Genomic DNA, 17662 nt, shown 5'->3' with positions numbered 1-17662 from the left:
AGAAACATCTCAAGGATGGAAACAGGATGCACCTGAGCTCAAATTCGAGTCTCATAGCAAAGGGTGTGAATACTTATGTAAACAAGTTATTTCTGTTTTGCTTTGTCATAATGGGGTATTGTGTGTAGATTTTCCTTGGAAAAGCGTAAGCAAATGAGTTGGAACTGATTCTGACTGAAAATGTGAAGAACCACAACTACCTGACGGATATTGAGAATGAGAGTGAATCATCAACAAACTCTCCTCTATGTCCTCCAAAATCAGATTCAATATAAATTAGGGGGGCTCAGCCTTAACCACTGTGGAATGATAGGCAATGTTATGTCAAGAAGCAAGCTACAATGTGCAACTGCACCAGAGCCTCCCTTTCCCCATTGCAATTAGAGGGTACCGCATCAGTTAACCCACAGGCATATTCAAGGCACGTCATGTGGCAGATACTCATCTTGGTGCAATGCTCTACAGCCTTGTGCGTGTATGTAGGGGGGATGTGTGTGTGTCAGAGCATGTGAAGTAGAGTAAGGGGGTGGAGAGAGGGAAACAGGCACAACACCTTAAAGCGACTTTGCAATCAAAGTACCCAGAGGCCTCAGTGAGAGACAGAGAGAGAGACAGGGAGAGACAGATGGAGAGAGAGTGTTCGCAGGCCAGACCTATTAGAGATGACACAGGCCTCTGATGGGTGTAACCTCACTCTCCCTCCAACACAGCCCCAGCCTCAGCCCCTGCTAATGAAATCGGAGCGACCGCTCGGCACAGCAAGGCCTTTGAAATCATTGGGAGGAGCCTTTTACAATGGATTGATGTTCATTGTGCCTAATAAATCCACCTGTTCCCCTCCACCTACCCTTCCCTTCCACCACCATACTCTCAGTCGGTGGGCTGATCTGTACCTGAAACCCCTTGGACGGCAGCCAGCCAGGGAGCAGGAAGAGACGCATTGCAACTAAAGAGGGCGATGCACGGCAGAGCCACACACACACGCATGCACACACACACACCACGTTAATTATTTGTTTTATAAATATTCAATAACTCCTGGAGCAATTACAGATCCATATGACTGCTGCAGATTTCTAGAAACAGTCAGGGCTTTCATTGTAACTTCTTTCACCAATACTTAGTTTTCAGGAACTTGTTATTAATGTCCTCATTGGATGTAGTACACTTTCATATCTACTACATGTAATAAGGGACTGTTGATCTTTAGGAATAAGTTCTTTTCTGTATTGTTCTCCATTCCTTTACTTAGATTTGTGTGTATTGGGTATATGTTGTCAAATTGATAGATATTACTTGTTAGATATTACTGCACTGTTGGAGCTAGAAACCCAAGCATTTCGCTACACCCGCAGTAACATCTGCTAAACACAATAAAATGTGATTTGATTTGGAAGTCTAATAGTCCATGTCTGAGCATGGCCATGACAGACACTGGAGACTAGTCATGAGCCCTGTCCTCTATTCTCACATAATCTATCTGGTCCACAATAACATCCAGTCCTTTATGTCCCCTCTCATCATTCAGCCAGAGCCCAGATAATGGGTTTTACATGGGAGAGAAAAAGAGCCAAGGAGATGGCAGAGACCCACTGCAATTAGAACATGTTTCTGATTCTAAATCAGAATAGAGCATGGGGAATTTTTTAAATAACCTTTATTTAAACTAGGGAAGTCAATTAAGAACAAATTCTTATTTTCAATGACGGCCTAAGAACAGTGGGTTAACTGCCTTGTTCAGGAGTAGAACGACAGATTTTGACCTTGTCAGCTCAGGAATTTGATCTAGCAACCTTTCAGTTATTGGCTCAACACTCTAACCATTAGGCTACCTGCCGGCCCAAATTTAAAGAGATTACAAAGTAGAAATATTCAACCTACTTCTTTTTATTTGTTAGTAAAGTGGATTTTGGTTCATTTAAGTGCAGAGAACATACGCACTAGGCACAGACGTGTAGTTTTGCTTTACATTTGATTGAGTTGTCAACTAACATGAATTCAATGTGAAGTCAACAAAAAATGTCACCATGTCATTAGATTCAGGTAAATAGTTGGATGGAAAAAAATGTGAAAATCTCTTAAGGTGATTACTTTTTTCAAATACTATCATTTTTTTAACGTTGATTCAACATAATCACATTGAATTCTTTGGTTGAAATGACTTGGTGAAATGAAATGTTGATTCAACCAGCTTTTGCCCAGTGGGTACTGTATAAATGCCAACAGTCAGACTGTTGTGTTATAGTGATGCTGCAGTGATGGAACTGCAGGGTCATTGGTAACATTGATCATTGAATCAATAATAGAACCACCATATGAAGTTTGTTTGAAGTATTTACCTGGCTGTGTTAGCTAGCTGTGTTACCTGGCTGTGTTACCTGGCTGTGTTGCCTGGCTGTGTTAGCTGGCTGTGTTACCTGGCTGTGTTAGCTGGCTGTGTTACCTGGCTGTGTTACCTGGCTGTGTTAGCTGGCTGTGTTAGCTGGCTGTGTTACCTGGCTGTGTTAGCTGGCTGTGTTAGCTGGCTATGTTTGCTAGCTGTGCTGTCTGTGTTACCTGGCTGTGTTACCTGGCTATGTTAGCTAGATGTGCTGTCTGTGTTACCTGGCTGTGTTAGCTGTCTGTGTTACCTGGCTGTGTTAGCTGGCAGTGTTAGCTGTCTGTGTCAGCTGGCTGTGTTAGCTGGCTATGTTAGCTAGATGTGCTGTCTGTGTTACCTGGCTGTGTTAGCTGTCTGTGTTACCTGGCTGTGTTAGCTGGCTATGTTAGCTAGCTGTGTTACCTGGCAGTGTTAGCTGGCTCATGCCATACTCTATAAAGCATAATCAGCATTTTCAACTTTATTATGTTTTATGAGAGTGCACCAGTCCCCAGAGTCTCCACAGCACACAATATATGGGTGGGTCAGATTGCCAAACTGTATATTCCTGTTTATGCTGTTGGTATATCAAACTATGTAACCATCAATAAATGAGTGCTTGTACAACCAGCTTCCAAAGCAGTATCAGAGGAGAATAATCCTGTCAGGAAACTATGAATTAAACATCCTCTTTCCCTTACAGTACTACAGAGTACTATTTACAGAATATAAAAGGAAATGTTGAACTAACTTGTTCTAATAACTCATAATGATACATAGTGATAATAATGCCAATACCAGACTCAAATCATGTGGAAGTGAGTCACACTGATATCCACCATGTATCACTGCCTCTGTCAAGGCTCAGACACTATGTCCCCTTTTCTGAATTAAACACCAAGGCAGTGACAGTAGGGTGAAGTGATTCTAGGTTCTGACTGTTCAGCTCAGGGATAGGGAGACCAGAGAGATTGCAAGGAGGCGGCAGGGACAGTCCAGGAGAGATGAGAATGAAACACTCTCCCAAAACAACAGACTCTCTCACCCACTCGGCCTGGCAGTCAGTCAGCACCTCAGGCACACTGGCTTCCATGGTGTCTGAGACTGGCAGAGAGAGAGAGAAGGGGAAAAAAAGGGGGGGAGAGAGAGACCCCAATATTCTCTATCCTGCTGTGACACAGAAGTCCATGGAGCTCGTTGTTGCAAGTCATGGAGCAGAGGGCAAACATCCACTCAGAGACACCCCAGGCAGTGGCTGAGACGACAGGGTGAGAACACAAAACCACAGGGCATTGGTCTGGACCAGGAGGAACATGAGGGGGAATACATTGAGAGGGTTGGAGGTGGGTGTGTGAACAGTACCTTAAACAAAGCTTTGCAGAGGGTGAAGGTTGCAACAGATGCTCTAGGTAGACTGAGGGATAGTGATTGTTTTCCAAAACACACGCACGTTTGTTGGACCAAACAATTGATTCCCATTGAAAATCCTATTTTCCCTAACCCCTAACCCCAAAACTGTCTTAACCGACCTCATCAGCAGTTATTGGGGGTTAACTTAAGATTCTTCCACGTTGCCGGCTCAGGGATTCAAATCAGCGATCTTTAGGTTACTGGCCCAACGCTCTTAACCACTAGGCTACCTGCCGACCCACTTGTTCCCTATTTTCCTTGTTTTACTGTCCTTGTGGTGCTTCGGCTTGAATAGTTCCATCTCACTGTAGAGTCTATCACTACAGCCCAGCAGGAGCCTGACTCTGGGCTCTGTAAGCATGCGTAATTACTGAGGCAGTGTGTGTTAACGAGGCAGTGTGTGTTACTGAGGCAGTGTGTGTTAACGAGGCAGTGTGTGTTAACGAGGCAGTGTGTGTTACCGAGGCAGTGTGTGTTACCGAGGCAGTGTGTGTTACTGAGGCAGTGTGTGTTACTGAAACAGTGTGTGTTACTGAAACAGTGTGTGTTACTGAGGCAGTGTGTGTTACTGAGGCAGTGTGTGTTACTGAGGCAGTGTGTGTTACCGAGGCAGTGTGTGTTACCGAGGCAGTGTGTGTTACCGAGGCAGTGTGTGTGTGTTAAGACTCCATGGATAGTAGGGATGCTCCAGTCTCAATGTCTGTGCCACTCTCTCTGTCTCTCCCTCTCCTTCTCTTTCACCATGAACAGTGAAGAAATGTACAGTATTAACAGTAACATTAGAATGAGGTTCAATGACCAACACTGACCGATAAAGTTTTAGTGTCATTAAACTATCCAACTGCCTAGAATACATCTGTTTACTTCCGACAGGAAGTAGAGATCCAACTGTCTAGAATACATCTGTTTACTTCCGACAGGAAGTAGAGATCCAACTGTCTAGAATACATCTGTTTACTTCCGACAGGAAGTAGAGATCCAACTGTCTAGAATACATCTGTTTACTTCCGACAGGAAGTAGAGAAGAGAGAATGATTCAGATATGCATTTCTGCTCCTATTCCTGTTCAGTTATTGTCTTAACGCTGTCAAGAGGAAATTCATCATTAGGACCATAATATTCCATCTGATTTGTTTTCAAATGTTCTATCCCTAGCGAGAGAGACACTGAGATGCTGTAGGGAAGTGGTACCAGCCGCTCCACAACGCTCCACAACACTACAGTACAAAACGAATATCCTGATAACCAGGGTGGGCAGAGAGCACTCCTGGGAGTTATGACAAATATGAGATACTATCGATGCCATCTATATTAATTGATTCTAAAACATAATGATTATCCCTTTTTTAATACACTGAAGAGGGACTGTGTTTTGTTTGCTATTAGCAAGACAAATTATATATTTGGATGTATATTTGGATTACTAATATACTGCACATAGTGGACAAATAATTAGAGTAATTGAATTGCTGTGCTTTGTCAGGACTTTCACAGGGCAATGGGCATTATTTTGAAAAGAAGCCATCGGTTTAATTATTGGTTTGTATTTTGCAGAGAGAGAAACTATCCCTATGGGAGGGAACCAAACAACTTATTCTGCACAAAATCAGCAATAAATAAATTGAATTAAGCCTGCAGCAATTATTTAATTTATTTGATTGGCAACCGCTCATTAAAGCCCACTTAAGACAAACCATTTAATTAGTACCTACCGGAAGGATCTCTGCTTCTGTCCACCCCAGCTCTTTCTCATTCCAATAAGTGATCACAGCATGTAGTCATTAATTTACACCAGACAGACAGCCACACAGGACAGGACTACCACTCTCGCAGGCTGCTGTGTACAGGTAGAATGCGACACAACATTTTACCTTCTGTAGTGTTATGGCCCTGGACATGTGACATGTTCACTAACTTAATAAAAGGATGAAGACAGACTGTACCTTGTACAGATATGGGATCTTAATTTGACCAGTTCTGTCCTGCAGCACGATTTGTACATTTGTACATTTGAATGTCACAGTAGTAGGACCTACACTCTTAGAAAAAAGGCTTCCAAAAGGGATTTTCGACTGTCCCCATATGAGAACCCATTTTGGTCCTTTCTGGTTCCATATAGAACTCTTTTGGATTCCATGTAGAACCCTCTGTGTAAAAGCTTCTACTTGAAACTCAAAGGGGTTCTACCTGGAACCAAAAGGGTTCTACCTGGAACCAAAAAGGCTTCTTCAAGGGGTTCTCCAATGGGGACAACCGAAGAACCATTTTAGGTTCTAGATAGCACCTTTTTTTCTAAGAGTGTGCGGTAGTAGGACATTTATTCTGCGAGAGAGAAAGAGAACTGCGGGTTTTCAGAGAATTTATGTAAATCACGAGGCTCATTTGAATTTTCTGCGTGGCAGGAAAATTCTTAGCAACAACAGAGTGATCAAATTAAGATATCACATATGTCCAGCATTACTGACAGCTTATCATCGTAGAGGGTTTGAGGGTCATCTGCAGAAAGTCTGGCAATAAGCCACAGACTTAGACTGGACTGTAATCCTATTGGAGCACCATTCCAGAAGGAACCAGATGATTCCGGAAGGAACGAGAAGCTTCCAGAAGGAACGAGAAGCTCTGCCAGCTCTAATGTCTTCTTATGAACAAGAGGGCTGGATTACAGTAAGAGGCAGACAATTACACATACTCATCCAACAAACTCTAAACAGAAGACAAACAAAACCAACACAATGCCTCTCAATATGTGGTATACGATAGAGTCCTCTGTCTATTACTGCCGTAATACATTGTGGTGTTTACAGACCTTACTAACAAAGAGCCTCTGCTGTGATTAAACTACTACGTGCTCAGATGCTCACGGCTCCTCGTCATTTCACTTAGATACAGCTACAGGCATATTATTTGTTTGCTATATAATTTGACTTCATGGCTTGGATAGTGGCAGGGTATTAAAACCAAATGGATGTTTGACATATCGTAAATGTTTCCAGCTGTGTTTCTGCAGGATTGGGCTGTATGCTGTAATGCTGTGATAGACAAGTGTGAGTTAGTATGGATGTGTTTGATAAACTGTCTGACTGACTGAAGCCCTTTGAGGTAGAGAAAGAATGATAGGCTGCTCTCTACCTCCAGCAGCACTCATGAATCAAATAATGACTGTGTGGCTCTTCCGGGGAACAGGGAAACTTTTCCCATGATCCATCTCTCATTAACCCACTTCCAAAATGTGCAAATGACTAACTTTAGGGGGCTACCCCAGCTATTTCCATATCCACACATCCATATCAAATACTATTGCATATTTACCCGGGTTTACAATGCCTTGTTCTCTGCTGTGTGTCCCAGTGGCTGTAAGTGATCATTTCCGGCGTCAATATTTTATGATATACATTAATTAACCTTGAACTGTCTGAGAATGTTAGACAAACGCTTTCCCGGTGTTTGTGCCAGGGAGGGCTCTCTCTGTCAAGTCCAGCTAGCTTACTCGCTGCTGGTGATGATTGACAACTCTTTAAAAAAGCCTAAAGTAAATGTTCTTTCATGCCATGCCATGGATGAGTGATGTTGTCTGATGTTGTCAGTGAGCTGTGCCATGAATGAGTGATACTGTCTGATGTTGTCAGTGAGCTGTGCCATGGATTACTGATGTTGTCTGATGTCAGTGATCCATGCCATGGATGTCTGATGATGTCAGTGATCCATGCCATGGATGTCTGATGATGTCAGTGATCCATGCCATGGATGTCTGATGATGTCAGTGATCCATGCCATGGATGTCTGATGATGTCAGTGAACCATGTCATGGAGGACTGATGTTGTCTGATGTCATTGGTCCAGTTGACACATTCTGAGCAGAAAGCATGTGTTTCATCCCTACAACTTGGCTTATAGGAGGGACATCACTTTGCAATGGTAATAGCTGGTGGTTGATATAGATGTCTCTGACTGACATTATATGATAGGATCAGGTTGTACCATCCTCCTTAGAAAAAATAACTACACATAGACGAGCTCATTTATCCATCTTTCACCCCTGGTTAGTCTGAGGTTAGTCTGAGGTTAGTCTGAGGTTGGTCTGAGGTTGGTCTGAGGTTGGTCGGAGGTTGGTCTGAGGTTGGTCGGAGGTTGGTCGGAGGTTGGTCAGAGGTTGGTCTGAGGTTGGTCTGAGGTTGGTCTGAGGTTGGTCTGAGGTTGGTCAGGTTAGTATGAGGTTAGTCAGGTTAGTATGAGGTTAGTCAGGTTAATCGGAGGTTATCAAGTTAGTCAGGTTAGTCTGATGTTAGGCTAGTCTGATGTTAGTCAGGTTAGTCAGGCTAGTCTGATGTTAGTCAGGTTAGTCAGGCTAGTCTGATGTTAGTCAGGTTAGTCAGGCTAGTCTGATGTTAGTCAGGTTAGTCAGAGGTTAGTCAGGTTAGAGTGAGGGTTGTCTGAGGTTAGTCAGGTTAGAGTGAGGGTTGTCTGAGGTTAGTCTGGGGTTAGTCTCAGGTTAGTTTGAGGTTAGTCTGAGGTTAGGCCGTAACTCTTTCAACTCATTCACTTGACAGAAGTTTGTAAGGAAGCCCAGAGGGCATAGGACATATGTAACTGAGTCAATATTTCAAAGATTACTATCAGGAGGACAAAAGAAACACGTTGTTTCTGTTCTGCCTAGGCATATGCAGAGCTGTCAGTGTAGGACAGAGGGAATAGTTAAGTCCTCCGCTACTTGAGAGAAGAGAGGGGCACAAGTGTGCTTGTGATCACCCTTGACTCTTGATTAGTGAAGAAGGCTGAGGGACAGCGGCACAGTCAGGGGCTCCATTGATCACACATATGCATTCTGGGCCGGGTGAAAAGACAGGTAGGGCATAGTGCTTCTATCCATCTCTGGAAAGAGTCTAGTTTGTTTGGTAGACAGACTCTGCCTGAGGCCCAGACCTCCAGGAGTCAGCACTGACATTACCATATACAGATGTAGGATCTTCATTTGAGCCAGTTTACTACAGCAGGAAAATAATCCTGCTACAACAGAAAATACAAATCATTCGTAAGGGAAAATCAAGTCTGAAATTTCAAAGTGGAAATTATAAACTTCTTTAACTCTATCTTAAACCTCAAATACACTACACGTTTTACATTTCCTACATTGCAGGAAAATTCTCCTGCAACAGAGTGATCAAATTAAGATCCCATACCTGTACTGTATATCTCTGTCTTTATACATGAGGCAGCTAGCACCGGGTCATGGTCAGTGGGATTAACATTTGAAGTGTTGAATTCTGAGCACCTCACAAATGCATGGCTGTGAGAATGCGCCCAGAGAGAGTTTAAAACTCTTATGTAAGGAAATAACAGTTACCAAATGTGTTTTCAGTGCATTTCTCAAGTAAACTTCATAGTCTACTGCTAAACTGGCATCTTGTGTACATACAATACTGCACCCATTCTGCACACATACAGTATGTTGATTCTTATTTTACAGCTTCTCTCTAACTTGCCGCATTTCCAATGGAACGATGCGTTTGCCTTGCAGCATTGCATTTTGGTACACCAGAATTACATTAATTTCCAATGGAACGATGTGTTTGCCTTGCAGCATTGCATTGCGGAGGCAGTTGCAGTGCCTTCGGTGTTGCGCATATGTTGAATTTATCGAACATATGCATCAAACTGTATGTGTAGACAGCTTGACAGAAATGGGAGCAGAAGGTGAATGTTGGAACTATTTGTTGCATACATATCCAGATGATGCTGCGTACATATCCGGATGATGCTGCGTACATATCCGGATGATGCTGCGTACATATCCGGATGATGCTGCGTACATATCCGGATGATGCTGCGTACATATCCGGATGATGCTGCGGACATATCCGGATGATGCTGCGTACATATGCAGATGATGCTGCGCACATATCCGGATGATGCTGCGTACATATCCGGATGATGCTGCGTACATATCCGGATGATGCTGCGTACATATCCGGATGATGCTCTGTACATATCCGGATGATGCTGCGTACATATCCGGATGATGCTGCGTACATATCCGGATGATGCTGCGTACATATCCGGATGATGCTGCGTACATATCCGGATGATGCTGCGTACATATCCGGATGATGCTGCGGACATATCCGGATGATGCTGCGTACATATGCAGATGATGCTGCGCACATATCCGGATGATGCTGCGTACATATCCGGATGATGCTGCGTACATATCCGGATGATGCTGCGTACATATCCGGATGATGCTGCGTACATATCCAGATGATGCTGCGGACATATGCAGATGATGCTGCGCACATATCAGGATGATGCTGCATACTATTTTGCGCAATGACCGACTCGGTGTGACCGAAGCTAAGAGAGTGTATTGGAAATGCCACGCAACTGGGCCGACCTTTAAAGCATTGCAATACATTCAATTCCTGATTAAACCCAATGAACACAAGAGAGAGGAAGGAATACGATACGATACTTTTGGCCAGAAGAAGTGCAAGGTGATATTTCTTAAGGCTTTGAACCCTGTCCAATAACATTGGATTCAAGTGACCTTTCCTAGCAGGGGAACTGCTCACTGAGGTGCTCCATGGATTAAGCACAGCATCATTAGAATGACCCACGCTGGCAGATAGACTGCCCACATCACAATGAAACCAAATACTACAGCACCTTATGGAGTGTGAAAGGTTAACCGGGTAGGGAAGTAAGGAAAAGGAGTCGGAAGAATATGGAGTGTAGAAATCGTATATACATTCCACTCACACCGCATCTCTCTGACACTACACAGAGACATTTCCTTTTTTTCAGAATACAAAACATGATTCAGAACACCGCTTGACTCCTTTGGAAAAGCACGTTTACATTAATAAATGGCCATATTGCATGGCTCCCGTCTCCATCTCCGCCTGCCAGGTCCAGAGTACCGTGCCGTGCGGTTGGTGTCTGAGTCTTGTAGCCTGTTTTCCTTGCCTGGCGCTTGGGGAACAGCCCCAGATGGTGGGCCCATTAGTCAGAGCAGCGGAGCCACCCTGGCAATGTAAATGGCCATGTCAGAGGCCCAATAATTGATATGGATGATTACAGGCCTCTCTCTGGCCCCCAGGAATAAGGACCAGGAATATCCTGCTAATTGTCAGTGAAGGATGCAAACTGGCTGCAGGTCATCACTTTTCCCCACTATTCCCAGTGGCCTCTTCTGCTCCAAAACATACTCCTCGGCCCTAGAAACTGAGGTTAATACTGTCACACTAATATTCTTATAGTCTGACTCAAACTGGAATGAGAAGGGCGAAAGTATGGTAGATTTAATGTAGAATGTGAAGACCTCACCAACGTCCTCTGTGCTCTTGGAAGATCATAAATCAAACATTAAAAGTTAAATTTATTTATCTTTCTTTTTTTTTAAATGTTAATTTACAGATATCAGATATCAAATGTAAATACTGACAGAAATAAAAAATACATTTAAAAAAGAAGCAAGGTATTAAAAGTTATCATTTGAAAAATACTGCAGTTACAAAAATATTGTAAGAACTCGCTTGGACTAAGTGAGATGAGGCAAGAGCACGCCTTCAGAGATACATAATGGAAATGATTGAAAAGCTTGGGTAGTTCAGATCCTCCTCTGGGCTGTATATAATTACTATTCCTGTGTGACACTGCTTCAGATGGCAATACAATAATCTCCATCAGGGAAAGGCTACATCAGGACAAGGCTACATCAGGACAAGGCTACATCAGGACAAGTCTAGGCTCCATCAGGACAAGGCTGGGCTACATCAGGACAAGGCTACATCAGGACAGGGCTCCATCAGGACAAGGCTGGGCTCCATCAGGACAAGGTTACATCAGGACAAGGCGGGGCTCCATCAGGACAATGCTGGGTTACATCAGGACAAGGCTGGGCTCCATCAGGACAAGGATACATCAGGACAAGTTTGGGCTCCATCAGGTAATTGAAATATAAACTGTGGAACACAGAGAGATACTTGGACATCAAAAGTTTTAATAATTGAACAGTAGTTTTAAATTCCAAGCAGTTGTAAGGCTCCATCAGGACAAGACTGGGCTACATCAGGACAAGGCTGAGCTCCATCAGGACAAGGCTACATCAGGACAGGGTTAAATCAGGACAAGGCTCCATCAGGACAAGGCTGGGCTCCATCAGGACAAGGCTGGGCTCCATCAGGACAAGGCTGGGCTCCATCAGGACAAGGCTCCATCAGGACAAGGCTGGGATCCATCAGGACAAGGCTCCATCAGGACAAGGCTGGGCTCCATCAGGACAGGGTTAAATCAGGACAAGGCTACATCAGGACAAGGCTGAGCTACATCAGGACAAGATTCCATCAGGACAAGCCTCCATCAGGACAAGGTTACATCAGGACAAATCTCCATCAGGACAAGGCTCCATCAGGACAAGGCTGGCCTCCATCAGGACAAGGTTACATCAGGACTAGAGGTCGACCGATTATGATTTTTCAACGCCGATACCGATACCGATTATTGGCGGGTCAAAAGGGCCGATGCCGATTAGTCGGCCGATTTTTTTTTTTTCATTTGTAATAATGACAATTACAACAATGCTGAATGAACACTTATTTTAACTTAATATAATACATCAAAATCAATTTAGCCTCAAATAAATAATGAAACATCTTCAATTTTATTTAAATAATGCAAAAACAAAGTGTTGGAGAAGAAAGTAAAAGTGCAATATGTGCCATGTAAAAAAGCTAACGTTTAAGTTCCTTGCTCAGAACATGAGAACATTTGAAAGCTGGTGGTTCCTTTTAACATGAGTCTTCAATATTCCCAGGTAAGATGTTTTAGGTTGTAGTTATTATAGGAATTATAGGACTATTTCTCTCTATACGATTTGTATTTCATATACCTTTGACTATTGGATGTTCTTGTAGGCACTTTAGTATTGCCAGTGTAACAGTATAGCTTCCATCCCTCTCCTCGCTCCTACCTGGGCTCGAACCAGGAACACATCGACAGCAGCCACCCTCGAAGCAGCGTTACCCATGCAGAGCAATGGGAAAAACTACTCCAAGTCTCAGAGCGAGTGACGTTTGAAACGCTATTAGCGTGCATCCGGCTAACTAGCTAGCCATTTCACATGGGTTACACCAGCCTAATCTTGGGAGTTGATAGGCTTGAAGTCATAAACAGCGCAATGCATTGCGAAGAGCTACTGGCAAAACGCACGAAAGTGCTGTTTGAATGAATGCTTACAAGCCTGCTGCTGCCTACCACCGCTCAGTCAGACTGCTCTATCAAATCATAGACTTAATTATAACATAATAACACACAAAAACACGAGCCTTAGGTCATTAATATGGTCGGATCCGGAAACTATCATCTCGAAAACCAAACGTTATTCCTGTTACATTGCACAACCTTCAGTGTTATGTCATAATTACGTAAAATTCTGACAAATTACCCAAAGTGTTGCATATACCCTGACTGCGTGCAATGAACGCAAAATGACACAATTTCAACTGGTTAATATTGCCTGCTAAACTGGATTTCATTTAGCTAAATATGCAGGTTTAAAAATATATACTTCTGTGTATTGATTTTAAGAAAGGCATTGATGTTTATGGTTAGGTACAGTCGTGCAACGATTGTGCTTTTTTCGCAAATGCGCTTTTGTTAAATCATCCCCGTTTGGCGAAGTAGGCTGTATTTGTTAGGAAGAAATAGTCTTCACAGTTCGCAACAAGCCAGGCGGCCCAAACTGCTGCATATACCCTGACTCTGTTTGCAAGAGAAGTGACACATTTTCCCTAGTTAAAAGAAATTCATGTTAGCAGGCAATATTAACTTGTTATGGATAGGGGGCAGTATTTTCACGGCCGGATAAAAAACGTACCCGATTTAATCTGGTTATTACTCCTGCCCAGAAACTAGAATATGCATATAATTAGTAGCTTTGGATAGAAAACACTCCAAAGTTTCTAAAACTGTTTGAATGGTGTCTGTGAGTATAACAGAACTCAAATGGCAGGCCAAAACCTGAGAAGATTCTGTACAGGAAGTACCCTGTCTGACCATTTATGGACTTCTTTGTCATCTCTATCCAAAACAAAGGATCTCTGCTGTAACGTGACACTTTCTAAGGCTCCCATAGGCTCTCAGAAGGCGCCAGAACGTTGAATGATGACTCTGCAGTTACTGGCTGAAAAACAGTAGCGCATTTGGTAAGTGGTCGATCTGAGAACAATGAGACAGGTGCGCGCGTGCACATGAAGAGTCCATTTTACTTTTTCAGTCTTTGAACGAAAACAACGACTCCCGGTCGGAATATTATCGCTATTTTACGAGAAAAATCGCATAAAAATTGATTTTAAACAGCGTTTGACATGCTTCAAAGTACGGTAATGGAATATTTTTTAAAAAATTGTCACGATACGCGTCCGCGCGTCACCCTTCGTTACCCTTTGGATAGTGTCTTGAACGCACAAACAAATCGCCGCTATTTGGATATAACTATGGATTATTTGGAACCAAACCAACATTTGTTGTTGAAGTAGAAGTCCTGGGAGTGCATTCTGACGAAGAACAGCAAAGGTAATCCAATTTTTCTTATAGTAAATCTGAGTTTGGTGAGTACCAAACTTGGTGGGTGTCAAATTAGCTAGCCCGTGATGGCGAGCTATCTACTCAGAATGTTGCAAAATGTGCTTTCACCGAAAGCTATTTTAAAATCGGACACCGCGATTGCATAAAGGAGTTCTGTATCTATAATTCTTAAAATAATTGTTATGTTTTTTGTGAACGTTTATCGTGAGTAATTTAGTAAATTCACCGGAAGTGTTCGGTGGGTATGCTAGTTCTGAACGTCACATGCTAATGTAAAAAGCTGGTTTTTGATATAAATATGAACTTGATTGAACAAAACATGCATGTATTGTATAACATAATGTCCTAGGAGTGTCATCTGATGAAGATCATCAAAGGTTAGTGCTGCATTTAGCTGTGGTTTTGGTTTTTGTGACATTATATGCTAGCTTGAAAAATGGGTGTCTGATTATTTCTGGCTGGGTACTCTGCTGACATAATCTAATGTTTTGCTTTCGTTGTAAAGCCTTTTTGAAATCGGATAGTCCACTCCAATAGTCCACTCCAATAGTCATATGTTTGAAAAATGGAAGTTTTCGGATTTTCGAGGAGTTTGTATTTCGCGCCACGCCCTATCATTGGATATTGGAGTGGTGTTCCGCTAGCGGAACGTCTAGATGTACTAAATATGCAGGTTTAAAAATATATACTTGTGTATTGATTTTAAGAAAGGCATTGATGTTTATGGTTGGAGCAACGTGTACCGAAGCGATTATATCCAACGTAGGACAGGCTAGATAACCTCTATGGGACCGCGGGACAAATTCGTCCCACCTACGTAACAGCTAGTGTCATCCTGTGGCGCGATTTTTAAAACGTTTGAAATGCTATTACTTCAATTTCTCAAACATATGACTATTTTACAGCTATTTAAAGACAAGACTCTCGTTAATCTAACCACACTGTCCGATTTCAAAAAGGCTTTACATGAAAGCAAAACATTAGATTATGTCAGCAGAGTACCCAGCCAGAAATAATCAGACACCCATTTTTCAAGCTAGCATATAATGTCACAAAAACCTAAACCACAGCTAAATGCAGCACTAACCTTTTATGATCTTCATCAGATGACACACCTAGGACATTATGTTATACAATACATGCATGTCTGTTCAATCAAGTTCATATTTATATCAAAAAACAGCTTTTTACATTAGCATGTGACGTTCAGAAAAAGCATACCCCCGCAAACTTCCGGGGAATTTACTAACAATTTGCTAAATTACTCACGATAAACGTTCACAAAAAGCATAACAATTATTTTAAGAATTATAGATACATTACTCTTCTATGCACTCGATATGTCCGATTTTAAAATAGCTTTTCGGATGAAGCACATTTTGCAATATTCTAAGTACATAGCCCAGCCATCACGGGCTAGCTATTTAGACACCCAACCAGTTTAGCCTTCACCAAAATCATATTTCCTATAAGAAAAATGGTCTTACCTTTCCTGTTCTTCGTCAGAATGCACTCCCAGGACTTCTACTTCAATAACAAATGTAGGTTTGGTCCCAAATAATCCATCGTTATATCCAAACAGCGGCGTTTTGTTCGTGCGTTCTAGACACTATCAGAATGCTAAATCACGGTCGTGCGCATGGCACAGAACGTGACAAAAAAATTCTAAATATTCCATTACCGTACTTCGAAACATGTCAACCGCTGTTTAAAATAAATTTTTATGCAATTTATCTCATAGAAAAGCGATAATATTACAACCGGGAATCTGCAATTAGCTAAACAGCCGAATGAAAATACTCCACGGGGGCGAATCGCGCACGCGCCTAATTCTGTTGTCCCCTGATGCGACACTTGGAAAAGGAGATAATGTGTTTCAGCCTGAGGCTGCCTCGTCATCGTTCAGGTTTTTCCCGGGTTCTGAGAGCCTATTGGAGCCCTAGGAATTGTCACGTTACAGCTAAGATCCTTACTCTTCAATAAACAGAGACAAGAAGAACGACTCCTTGTCAGACAGGCCACTTCCTGCATGAAACCTTGTCAGGTTTTTGCCTGCCATAGGAGTTCTGTTATACTCACAGACACCATTCAAACAGTTTTAGAAACGTTAGGGTGTTTTCTATCCAAACCTGAACAATAATATGCATATTCTAGCTTCTGAGTTGGTGTAGGAGGCAGTTAAAAATGGGCACATATTTTTTCCAAAATTCTCAATGCTGCCCCCTAGCCCGTAGAGGATAAACTAGTAATATCATCAACCATGTGTAGTTAATTAGTGATTATGATTGATTGATTGTTTTTTATAAGATAAGTTTAATGCTAGCTAGCAACTTACCGTAGCTTCTTACTGCATTCTCGTAACCTCGTGGAGTGCAACGTAAAGCAGGTGGTTAGAGCGTTGGACTAGTTAACCGTAAGGTTGCAAGATTGAATCCCTGAGCTGACAAGGTAAAACTCTGTCATTCTGCCCCTGGACAAGGCAGTTAACCCACCGTTCCTAGGCCGTCATTGAAAATGAGAATGTGTTCTTAACTGACTTGCCTAGTTAAATAAAGGTAAAAAAATTTAAAATTTAAAAATTTAAAAAAATAATACTTGTCCTGATTAGAGGTCGACCGATTCATTGGAATGGCCGATTAATTAGGGCCGATTTCAAGTTTTCATAACAATCGGAAATTGGTATTTTTGGACGCCGATTTGGCCGATTGTTATGAAAACTTGAAATCGGCCCTAATTAATCGGCCATTCCAATTAATCGGTCAACCTCTAATCAGGACAAATCTCCATCAGGACAAGGCTGGGCTCCATAATGACAAGGCTGAGCCCCATCAGGACAAGGCTGGGCTACATCAGGACAAGGCTACATCAGGACAAGTCTAGGCTACATCAGGACAAGGCTACATCAGAACAAGGCTGGGCTACATCAGGACAAGGCTGAGCTATAACAGGACAAGGCTACATCAGAACAAGGCTGGGCTACATCAGGACAAGGCTGAGCTATAACAGGACAAGGCTCCATCAGGACAAGGCTGGGCTACATCAGGACACGGCTGGGCTCCATCATGACAAGGTTACATTAGGGCAAGTCTAGGCTACATCAGGACAAGGCTGCATCAGAGCAAGGCTGGGCTCCATCAGGACAAGGCTGGGATCCATCATGATAAGGCTGGGCTCCATCATGACAAGGCTGGGCTACATCAGGACAAGTCTAGGCTACATCAGGACAAGGCTGGGCTACATCAGGACAAGGCTGGGCTACATCAGGACAAGGCTCCATCAGGACAAGGCTGGGCTCCATCCGGACAAGACTCC

This window comes from Salmo trutta, chromosome 13 (assembly GCF_901001165.1).
Source record: "Salmo trutta chromosome 13, fSalTru1.1, whole genome shotgun sequence".
Classification (NCBI taxonomy): Eukaryota; Metazoa; Chordata; class Actinopteri; order Salmoniformes; family Salmonidae; genus Salmo; species Salmo trutta.
This window is presented reverse-complemented; position numbering follows the sequence as displayed.